This window comes from Hemitrygon akajei, chromosome 10 (assembly GCF_048418815.1).
Source record: "Hemitrygon akajei chromosome 10, sHemAka1.3, whole genome shotgun sequence".
Lineage (NCBI taxonomy): Eukaryota > Metazoa > Chordata > Chondrichthyes > Myliobatiformes > Dasyatidae > Hemitrygon > Hemitrygon akajei.
Window position 1 is genome coordinate 72,101,449 of NC_133133.1, and position 12,299 is coordinate 72,113,747.

Here is a 12,299-nt window from a genome sequence, read left to right on the forward strand (position 1 = left end):
CGGGGACAGTCAGCATGGCTTTGTGAAGGGCAGATCGTGCCTAACAAGCCTGATAGAGTTCTTTGAGGAGGTGACCAGGCATATAGATGAGGGTAGTGCAGTGGATGTGATCTACATGGATTTTAGTAAGGCATTTGACAAGGTTCCACATGGTAGGCTTATTCAGAAAGTCAGAGGGCATGGGATCCAGGGAAGTTTGGCCAGGTGGATTCAGAATTGGCTTGCCTGCAGAAGGCAGAGGGTTGTGGTGGAGGGAGTACATTCAGATTGGAGGGTTGTGACTAGTGGTGTCCCACAAGGATCTGTTCTGGGACCTCTACTTTTTGTGATTTTTATTAACGACCTGGATGTTGGGGTAGAAAGGTGGGTTGGCAAATTTGCAGACAACACAAAAGTTGGTGGTGTTGTAGATAGTGTAGAGGATTGTCGAAGATTGCAGAGAGACATTGATAGGATGCAGAAGTGGGCTGAGAAGTGGCAGATGGAGTTCAACCCAGAGAAATGTGAGGTGGTACACCTTGGAAGGACAAACTCTAAGGCAGAGTACAAAGTAAATGGCAGGATACTTGGTAGTGTGGAGGAGCAGAGGGATCTGGGGGTACATGTCCACAGATCCCTGAAAGTTGCCTTACAGGTAGATAGGGTAGTTAAGAAAGCTTATGGGGTGTTAGCTTTCATAAGTCGAGGGATAGAGTTTAAGAGTTGCGATGTAATGATGCAGCTCTATAAAATGCTAGTTAGGCCACACTTAGAGTACTGTGTCCAGTTCTGGTCGCCTCACTATAGGAAGGATGTGGAAGCATTGGGAAGGGTACGGAGGAGATTTACCAGGATTCTCCCTGGTTTAGAGAGTATGGATTATGATCAGAGATTAAGGGAGCTAGGGCTTTACTCTTTGGAGAGAAGGAGGATGAGAGGAGACATGATAGAGATGTACAAGATATTAAGAGGAATAGACAGAGTGGACAGCCAGCGCCTCTTCCCCAGGGCACCACTGCTCAGTACAAGAAGGACATGGCTTTAAGGTAAGGGGAGGGAAGTTCAAGGGGGATATTAGAGGAAGGTTTTTTATTCAGAGAGTGGTTGGTGTGTGGAATGCATTGCCTGAGTCAGTGGTGGAGGCAGATACACTAGTGAAGTTTAAGAGACTACTAGACAAGTATATGGAGGAATTTAAGGTGGGGGGTTATATGGGAGGCAGGGTTTGAAGGTCGGCACAACATTGTGGGCCGAAGGGCCTGTAATGTGCTGTACTATTCTATGTTCTATGTCCACAGAATCTCATCTCTGGTCCTCTGACAATGGAATCTCCTATTCCCTCTGCTGTTCTCTTCACCCCTCTTCTCTTCTGAACCACAGCACCAGATTCAGCAGCTAGAGACCCAGTCACTGCGGCTCCTTCTTGGTAGGTCGCCCCCCCCCCCCCATAACTTTCTAAAGTGATATACTTATTATTGAGGGGAATGGCCACAGGTCTACTCTGAACTAGCTGTATATTTCCTTTCCTTCTCCTGACAGTCACCCAGATACCTGTCTCCTGCAATCTAAGGGTGACTATCTCCCTGTAGCTCCTATCTATCACCTCCTTAATCTCCTGTATAAGCCGAAGGAGATCGAGCTGCAGCACCAGTTCCTTAATACGGTCTCTGTGGGAGCTGTAGCTTGGTGTACCCCACATCTCACCCCTAGAGGCATTCTCACTGTACTACTATGCCCTAACAGATGAAGAATGAAGAATTAGGAACAAAAAGAGAAACGTGTCAGATACTTTACCTCATCTAAGCCTGATATCACCCAAGTCTGATGAGACAAAGCCACTCCAGCTCTGGCTCACTCGCCACAACGGCCCTCTGCTTGCACTTGAGTTATTTTTATTCACCCTTTCTAATGAACCCTGCCCAGTGATTGGTTTCAATCCAACTCTGAAGAACTTCCATGAAGTTCTGCCTTTTCAATCTTGAGTGCAGACATGATTGAAAAGGTAGCTCACTTCGCCTGGTTGCAGTTCAACTACTACATTAATAAAAATATATGGTAAGTCAGGCAGGCTGGATCAAGGAGCTTGCGCTCTCTTTACTGTGACCTCTCTGTCCAGTCTTGCTACTATTATGTGTGTCACTGGTGATTGTGCTTGCTAGCGATGATGGGACTGTGTCTAAAGTCTGAAGTCCTTGTGCTAATCCTTGTGCCTGCACTAATCCACTAGGTTGGTTGGTACACCTTGTAGTCTGTTGTTCCACCTTATTTCTGGGGAAAATTATCTTTTTTTTATCGTTTTGGCCTTTGGCAGTTTTTGTCTGAAACCTAATCTCTTTCATTAATCCTTCAGGGTTTCTCTTATTACCTTGATTTCCGAAATCCTACATCTCCAGAATTACGTGATAGTAATTAAAGAATGATTGAATGACTCCAAATGATTTGAATGCATCAGATTAAATAATTTTGTGAAGACGTATTAGATTGCAAAGGCACAAAGTTTTATTGCTATGGTAACAAACAGAAACACACGGCACATTTAATGATTGAATTACCTGTCAAAATGACAGCCAGCTACCTCTAGTCATGTCCTATTATTTCATACAATATTATTTCCCTTCGTTCACTGAATCAGTGTTCCATCAAAGGAGAACTGCAAAAACGGATCTGCTTTTGCATGATGTCCTAAAAGGAAAAAGACAAGTTAATATTCTATCTACATACTCATTACCAAAGTATCTAAAATGTTAACTGCCTGTAGTCATTATGAATAATCACTGACTGAATCTCAGAGTAACAGCACATGAGATATTCACTTAGCTGATTATATCTGCGCCAGGTCTTTAGAAGTCATTGTGTCCTACTGTTTCCGAATAACTATATAAGTTTTATAGTTAGAATATTAATGTTTCTTCCACTACCATTTCAAGTAGATTAAACCAGCTTGTAAAGTAAATATAAATTGTCTTCTGGCAGCTGGTAGAGCACCCATGTTCAGTCCTGGGTTGCGTGGCGTGCGTGTGGCATCTGCTCTTTCACCCTGTGACCACATGGGTTTCCTCTGGGTGTTTCAGTTCCTTCTCACATGCAAAACATAAGCAGCTCGGGAGGATAATTGGTAGGTGGTTTTCTCCTAGTGTGCATGTCTGCGGTAGGAGGAGTTAGCGAGAAATTAGGGAGAATGGGTGGTTGATAATCAGTACAAACTCAGCGGACCAAAGAGCTTACTTCTGTGTTCCATTTTCCTATGACTCTATGACCTTACTCCCAAATATGAGTAACTTATCAAACTATAATATCCGTTTACAATTCAATGAAATGGATTTCTCCATGCTCTCCTTACTTTACCAGGCTTCAGTACAAATTCAGACACCATGCTAGAATCCAGAGAGAGAGAAGCAACAAGCTTCTGGAAGAACTCAGTGGATCAGGTAGGCTTTGTGGAGGCTGAGGGATGATTGGTGTTTGAAGTCAAGAGCGTGCATCAGGACTGAGAGTGTAACCAGTATAAAGGGATGAGAGGGACAGGTGAGGCAGGGGCTACTAGGTGATAGGCAGAATCAAGTAAGGTGGAGGATGATGGGCTGATGGGGCCATGTGCAGGAGGAGAGGGGGAAGATAGAGGCCAAAGATAAGATGTGATAAGTGGGATTAGATGGAGGATAATGGGCAATGGGATGAGATGGGGAAGAGTTTGGAAAGATGAACCAAAGGAGATGAAATGATGTGGATGGGATGTGGGTGATGGGCAGAGGATCAGGTGGGGAAAGAAGGAAGGTAACAAATCTAGGTAGTGGTGGAGGGAGAGGAGAAATAAAAAATATGAACAAAGGAAGAGAGAATCTGGCAGAACTATTGGGGTGGTGGTGGTATCTGTTGGGGAAGGAACACAGGGATGTGGGTTACCTGAAATTCATACCATTAGATTAGGCTACCAAAGGTAAATGTGAGGTGGTGTTCTTCAGGTTTGTCTCTGGCAGTGGAGAAAGCCAAAGTTATTGCAGGAATGAGGAAGATAGTTAAAATGACTGGAATTGAAAGCTCAAGATGACGTTCAGAGAGGGAGAGAAAATGTGTGCTCTATCTCCTTGCTTCGTCTCATTGATGTAGAGAAGGCCACAACAAAAGAACCAGATGCAATAAACAAGACTGCAGGAGGTGCAAATGAACGTCTTCCTCACCTGGACTGGGATGTGTAGGTTCTGATGGGCAGCTCACAAAATCACAAGATCACAAGACAAAGGAGCAGAAGTAGACCATTCGGCCTATCGAGTCTGCTCCGCCACTCCACCATGAGCTAAACTATTCTCCCATCCAGTTCCAGTTTCTGGCTTTTTCCCCATATCCCTTGATAACCTGACTAATTAGATACCTGTCAATCTCTTCCTTAACCACCTTCAATGATCGGGCCTCCACAGCTGTATGTGGCAACGAATTCCATAAATCCACGACCCTCTGGCTAAAAAAAAAAAATTCTCCTCATCTCTGTTTTAAATGGGTACCCTCTAATTCTAAGACTGTGGCCTCTTGTCCTCGACTCACCCAACAAGGGAAACAGCCTTTCCACATCTACTCTGTCCAACCCTTTCAACTTTCAAAATGATTCTATGAGATCCCTTCTCATTCTTCTATACTCTAATGAATACAGTCCAACAGCCAGTAAACACTCCTCATACGTAAGTCCCTGCATTTCCAGGAATTGTCCTCGTAAATCTTCTCTGAACTCTCTGCAACATCAGTTGCTGCAATGACAAGTGTTTCACTTCTGATGATGCAAGGGGAAGTGACACTGGCTGGGGAAGGATGAGTGGGGAGGATGAGTGGACCAGTGAGTCATAGAGGGAAATCTGTAGAAATCAGAAAGAACTGAAAGAGTGGGAAGATGTGACACATGTGGAACTCAATTGCACTAGTTGGAAATGGATCCTCCTTAAACAACAACTGGTATCCTTCCTTTAAAAATGCTATATAGTTCAAAAGATGCTTCTGCCATTTTCTGCATAGATTTTAGATAACAAGGATCGGCAACATTTTACTTTATGTGTTCTGAGGTTTCAATTCTGTTTTCAATGACTGTGAATCCAATGCACTGGTAACATAAACACTAAATGGAGATATCATCAGGGTGGTTAGGAGTTTGGAACTTTTGCTCTGTGATAGATTCTTGATTGGTCAGGGCATGACAGGATACAGGGAGAAGGCAGGAGATTGGGGCTGAGAAGGAAAATGAATCAGCCATGATGAAATGGTGGAGCAGACTTGATGGGCCAAATGGCCTAATTCTGCTCCTATATATTATGGTCATGGAGAGTAGTTTGTGTATAGAGTCATAAAACAAGAAAACAATCCCTTTGGTTCACCACATCCCTTTGCTAACCATCAGGCCACCTATTTGAACACTAATTCTACCCTAACCCACTTTCCCATGTTGGTTAAATACACTCATGATGTAGTGACAGAACAGTAACCTGCATCCAGCCTGTGGTGTATTTGACAAGATACTGTTTTATATTTTGTTATTGAAGCTAATATGATGGCAAAACAACAATGGATCCAAACTGAAATCCATTGGCCCTAACTCCTGGAATCAATGTAAGTGATATCGTGAAGCAAGCTTTTCATTTATTGGGTATATTATTACGTAATCTAAAACACTCATTGTTTTGCTTAATCCTTTGATTTTTGGAATTGAAAACATATATCCATGAATTGACTGGCATGCTGACCACATCAATTCTAATTAAAAGATGACATTAAGTTTGGAGTTTAAAAAGTCACACTTACAAAAACACATTGTGAATTCTAGTCACAAACAAGAGAAAGACTGCAGATGCTGGAAATCTAAGCAACACACACAAAATGCTGGATGAACTCAGCAGGCCAGGCAGCATCTATGGAAAAGAGTGCAGTCGATGTTTCGGTCAGTCTTGCTGAAGGATCTCGGCCTGAAACGTCACCTGAACTCTTTTCCATAGATGCTGCCTGGTCTGCTGAGATCCTCCAGCATTTTGTGTGTGTTGTGAATTCCAGCAGCTTTCTGTGGATATTTATTTACAGGTTCATGTAAAGTCTGAGGCAGTGAACAATTCTGAGGAAAACTTTTCACCACACTGCTTTGTAAAGTGATAGAGTTTGTGCTCACATATCTAACACAAGGAAGCAGTGGAACATCAGTGCAAATGTATAAGGCCATTGGATCTGACTTTCTACTTGAAAACCCTCTGAATGTGAAACCCCTTTAAAACAATTCATACTATGTTGGACCACTTGAATATCATTCAGAATTCAGAACTTTTCATATATTAAAAAAAGGATTAAACAGCTGACACAGAAAGCAGACAGCAGAGAGGGAGGAATCTGAAGTCCAATTTGTTCAGAGCAAATGGGGAGGGATGCCTGAAATCTTAGTGTCAGTTTAGAGGGGAGTCAACAACTACAGTTGTAAAAGGCAGGTAGAGCCTCTAACTTAGGAGGAAATCTTCTTGGCCATGAGTTTTCTGCAGCTAGTGGAAGGGGACTAAGCAGGTGGACCACTGAGGTGGAGAAGGATGATCTAGTGAGTTACCAGAAGTCATGCATCAGATGTCACTTCCATTAAGATGGCACGAATAAGTGGCAACTGTTGGCGTGCAGCTCTGATGGGAATTATCATATAATCTATATTGGATCACTGCAGCTGAAATTCACCATCACAGCCATGGGTACTTCAGTAAGCAACATCGTTTTAAGATATTTAGAAAATCTATTGGTACTCAAAATCGATGAACCTCAGACAGCAGATTCAGGTCATGAGTGCAGTTCCCCTTTAGGAAAATGGAAGTAGAGACACCATGCTGTTTTATAGGTATGATAGGCCGTAGAATTCCACTCCTGACTGCCCTGATGACAAATGTACAGTATCTGGAAAATAAAATTGAAGACCTCAGAGCAAGATGCTCTACTAGAGAGACATCAGGGGCAGCATTTTGTGTGTATTGCTTTGATTTCCAGCATCTGCACATTTTTTCTTGTTTGTGTTTAGACTTCAGAAATTGTGTACGTAGCTTCATAGAAACATGGCCATCCCTTGCCATTTGAGATGCAGCACTGCAATTCAATGGCTTCACCATTCTCCACAAAGACAGGACAACTCAGGCTTTTGAAGACAGAGGAGGTGGAATATACGTTATGCTTATCTCATTGTGGTGCACAAACATAGTGGGTCTGTTTCAGTTCTGCTCACCTAACCTGGAATATCTAGCAGTCAAATGTCATCCTTTTTACCTGACGAGGGAGTTTTCCACCATTATCCTGGTAGTGGTTTACAGTCCACCACAGGTCAATGTCAGGCAGGCACTGGAGGAGCTGAGCAACATAATCAGCTGGCAGGAAACTGTGAGCCTTGATGTTTTCCCTCTCACTGTGGGAGATACAACCAGGTCAGATTGAAAACATCTCGGAACAACTACCACCAACATATCTCCTCTGAAACCAGAGGAGCTAATGTACTTGACCATTGTTAGACCATCATCAAGAACACTTACTGTGCCACCCATGCCAACACTTTGGAAAGCCCAATCACTTGGTTGTACTTCTACTCCCTGTGTATAGGCAGTACTAGTAGTGAGGACCAAGAGGGTATGCTCAAGAAGGCAGAGCAGTGCTTACAAGACTGTTTTGAGTTAGTGGACTGGACAACATTCAGGGAATCACAGAAACATAGAAAACCCACAGCACAATACAGGCCCTTCGGCCCACAAAGTTGTGCTGAACTTATCCCTACCTTAGAAATTACTAGGCTTACCTATAGCCCTCTAATTTTCTAAGCTCCATGTACCTATCCAAAAGTCTCTTAAAAGACCCCATCGTAATAAAGTCAATTCAATTCAATTATTGTCAGCAGAACTTCAGATGGTAATGAGGAGGCATACAGGAGTGAGATAGATCAGCTGGTTGAGTACTATTGCAGCAACAACCTTGCACTCAACATTAGTAAGACCAAAGAATTGATTTTGGACTTTAAGCAGGGGAAGTTGAAGGAACACACACCAGTCTTCATCGAGAAATCAGAAGTGCAAAAGATGAACAGTTTCAAGTTCCTAGGTGTTAACATCTCTGTAGATTTATCCTTGGGCACAACATATTGATGCAACCACAAGGAAGGCATGACAATGGCTCTATTCATTAGAAGTTTGAGGAGAATTAGTATGTCACCAAGATACTCACAAATTTCTACAGATCAAGTCAAGTCAAGTCGCTTTTATTGTCATTTCAACCATAACTGCTGGTACAGTACACAGTAAAAACAAAACAATGTTCCTCCAGGACCATGGTGCTACATGAAACAACACAGAACTACATTAGACTTCAGACACATAAAGTGCACAAAACAGTGCAAGACAGTACAATAATTAATAAACAAGACAATAGACACAGTAAAGGGCAAATTGCAAAATAATAATAAATTATATAAATGTAAACAATGTTTAAGCAGGAATTGAGAAAGAAATAAGCAAAAATTGCAAAGGGAGTAGTATGTGTGTGTGTGTGTGTGTGTGTGTGTGTGTGTGTGTGTGTGTGTGTGTGTGTGTGTGTGTGTGTGTGTGTGTGTGTGTGTGTGTGTGTGTGTGTGTGTGTGTGTCTAGACTCTGGGAATTGAGAAGTCTAATGGTTTGGGGGAAGGAGCTGTTGCACAGTCTGGTCGTGACAGCCCAAATGCTTCGGTACCTTTTACCAGATGGCAGGAAGGAGAAGTGTTTGTATGAGGGGTGCGTGGGGTCCTTAACAATGCTGTTTGCTTTGCAGATGCGGCGTGTGGTGTAAATGTCTGTAATGGCAGGAAGAAAGACCCCGATGATCCCTTCAGCTGTCCTCACTATCCGCTGCAGGGTCTTGCGGTCCAAGATGGCAGAGATGCAGCTGCTCAGGATGCTCTCAATTCAACCCCTGTAGAATGTGATGAGGATGGGGGGTAGGAGATGGACTTTCCTCAGCCTTCGCAGAAAATAGAGATGTTCCTGGGTTTTCTTTGCTATGGAGCTGATGTTGAGGGACCAGGTGAGATTCTCCACCAGGGGAACACCAAGAAATTTGGTGCTGTTAACGATCTCTGCCGAGGAGCTGTTGATGTTCAGCAGGGAGTGGTTGCTCTGTGCCCTCCTGAAGTCAACAACCATCTCTTTTGTTTTGTTCACATTCAGAGACAGTTTGTTGGCTCTGTACCAGTCCGTTAGCCACTGCACCTCCTCTCTGTATGCTGACTCATCGTTCTTGCAGATGAGACCCACTATGGTTGTGTCATCGGCGAAGTTGATGATGTAATTCGAACTCAGTGGACTGAGCACACAGCACTGGGGGGCCCCGTGTTCAGTGTGGTGGTGTTGGAGATGTATAATGTGGAGCATTCTAACTGGTTTCCTCATGTCTAGTATGGAGGGGCCATTGCACAGGGTCAGAAAAAGTTCCAGAAAGTTGTAACCTCAGCCAGCTTCATCATGGGCATTAGCCTCCCTGGCATCAAAGACACCTTCAAAAGGTGATGCCTCAGAAAAGTAGCATCCATCATTAAGGACCCTCATCACCTGGGACATGCCTTTTTCTCATTGCTACCATCAAGGAGGAGGTACAGGAGCCTGAAGGCACACACTCAACATTTCAAGAATGGCTTCTTGCCTGATTCTAAAGCAGTTTCTGATTCATGATGGTCATGAGTGTACAGGACCAGCTTAGAACATCGAGGGCTACAGAGAAAATGAAGTTCATATAATTAGCTGTCACATTAAGCTCAATGTTTTCCTTCAATCTCAAATAGAGACCTGTCTGCACAGAAGATATACAGAGTATTGGTCATTTGGGGCATCACAGTAGTGTAGTGGTTAACACAATACGTTATGGTACCAGCCGCCTGGGTTCATTTCCCTCTGCAGCCTATAAAGAGTTTGTACGTTTCCCTCTGACTGTGTGTTCTTCCTCCAGGTGCTCCAGTTTCCAGCCACAGTCCAAAGACACATCGATTGGTGGGAGGAGAGTTGGGTATTATAAATTACCCTGTGATTAGGCTCGGATTAAATGGAGGGGATTGCTGTGCAGCGTGGCTTGAATGGCTGGATGGGCTTATTCTGCACTTATCTCAATAAATAAATAAATTTCACACACACACACACACACACACACACACACACACACACACACACACACACACACACACACACACACACACACACACACACACACACACACACACACACACACACACACACTCACTCACTCACTCCTTTGAGCTGAAAGCATTACAAAAGGTAGTGGATTCAGCCCAGTACATCAAGGTTAAAGCCCTCTGAACCATTGAGCACACCTACATGAAACACTGTCGTATGAAAGCAGCATCCATCGTTAGAGATCCCCACCACCCAGGTCAAGCTCTCTTCTCGCTGCTGCCATCAGGTAGAAGGTACAAGAGCTTCAGGATTTGCCCCACCAGGTTCTCCATAGACAATCCCTCCATGGTGTCCACCGTTTCTGCAACCATGACATTATCTTTGATCAACAGTGCCATGCCCCCTCCTCTTTTGCCTCCCTCCCTGTCCTTTCTCAAACTTCTAAAATCCGTGAGCCATCCAAGTCTCTGTAATGGCCACAACATCATAGCTCCAAGTACAGATCCACGCTCTAAGCTCCTCCGCTTTGTTCACAACACTCCTTCTCTTAAAATAGACACATCTCAAACCTTTGGTTTGAGCGCATCCCTTCTCTATCACCTGCCTATCCTCCCTCTAGCACTGTCTACAAGCTTTCTCTATTTGTGAGCCACCCTCCACTTCTCCACTCTCTTCAGTTCGGTTCCCACCCCCCAACAATTCTAGTTTAAACTCTCCCCAATAGCCTTAGCAAACCTCCCCGCCAGGATATTGGTCCCCCAGGATTCAAGTGCAACCTGTCCTTTTTGTACAGGTCACACCTGCCCCTAGAGGTCCCAATGATCTAGAAATCTGAATCCCTGCCCCCTGCTCCAATCCCTCAGCCACGCATTTATCCTCCACCTCATCCTATTCCTATTCTCACTGTTGCATGGCGCAGGCTCTTCTATAGGTTTGCTGAGTATTCCCACAGGAAAATGAATCTTAGTATTGTATATGGTGACATAGGTGTACTTTAATAATAAAAATTATTTTGAACTTTTCACTCATCTATACTAACCACATTTACCAGAAATCAACCTATCATAAGACCATGAGACCATAAGGCATTGGAGCAGAATTTGTTCCTCTCAACCCCAGTCTCCCATCTTTTCCACAAAACCTGTGACACTCTTACTAATCAAAAACCTGTCAAACTCCACTTTAAATATGACCAATAACTTGGCTTCCATAACTACTTACACCAATAAATTCCACAGATTCACCACCGTCAGGTTACTGTATAGTGAACTTTACTGCCATTAGTACTCGGTATGTGTCTGACAACTGTTCAATAATGCTTCACCATGGTTGTCCCACTTTTCCATTCTATGCCTCAGCAAGTGAATCTCATACATCTTATGAATAATTTCATCTCTTGTACCACGATGTTCTGGGATCCTTAGATTTATACACCAAAGCCCTCAGTTTCTCAATGATCTCGAGGTCCTTACCATTGTGTTGTCAAATCCATACACTATTCAAACCACAATTTTCATTTTCTTGATCCAGCTTTATCCCTTGATATCCAGGAATTCCTTTCACCTTCTTTGGAACACATTGGACCTGAACTTTCACTATTACACCTGTGAATGTCTGCGTTACCAACAAGAAATTGCTCTGAGCATACTGCTTCCAGGTCCTGTCAGATGTAATTGAAATTAGCCTTCGCCACCTCCCACCACACACCCAAGTCCAGGACCTTAATTTGTGGTCCATCCTTAATCATTACCAAATGTAATAATTCATTTAGAGATTGTTAATTGGGAAGTGATGGAATTTGTATGCATTGATGTTTGAAGATGCATGAACGTGCACTCAGAAACCAAGACCTTTTGTATCTTGCAACCTGGGAACAGCATCTCAGTTGTCACCTCATGTTGCATAGTTCTAGAGGACCCTGCCAGCCATCTCTTTATGTCCTTCGCACCAGTCACCTCAAAACCCTCATTCTGAAGGTTTGCCTCAACAGATGACCTTTGTCACACAGCTCCAGTAATCAGGTTCAGTTTTGATCTCTGGTGCTGTCTGTGATGAATTTGCTCTTCCTGTCACTGTGTGAATTTTACCCATTGCTCCAGTTTTTTTCCCACATCCCAAGGGCTGCTTAGTAGCTTAATTAGATCATGTAAATAAACTGTAGGCCTCCGTTAGTCTCGTGAGACCATG

General features: G+C 43.5%; 1 protein-coding gene across 4 annotated transcripts in view; it reads right to left on the bottom strand.

The window, feature by feature from the left end:
• Nucleotides 1–12,299, bottom strand: part of LOC140734466 (5-hydroxytryptamine receptor 2A-like) — a 380,090-nt gene that overhangs the window by 153,361 nt on the left and 214,430 nt on the right. The window contains exons 4-5 of one of the 4 annotated variants that reach the window (XM_073058450.1): nt 7,240–7,375; nt 2,532–2,661 (exon numbers count right to left, since the gene is read on the bottom strand). The exons of the other annotated variants lie outside the window; for them this stretch is intronic. The gene's annotated coding sequence lies outside the window, so the exon portion shown is untranslated. The remainder of the gene's footprint in view (nt 1–2,531; nt 2,662–7,239; nt 7,376–12,299) is intronic. 4 annotated transcript variants of the gene reach the window in all.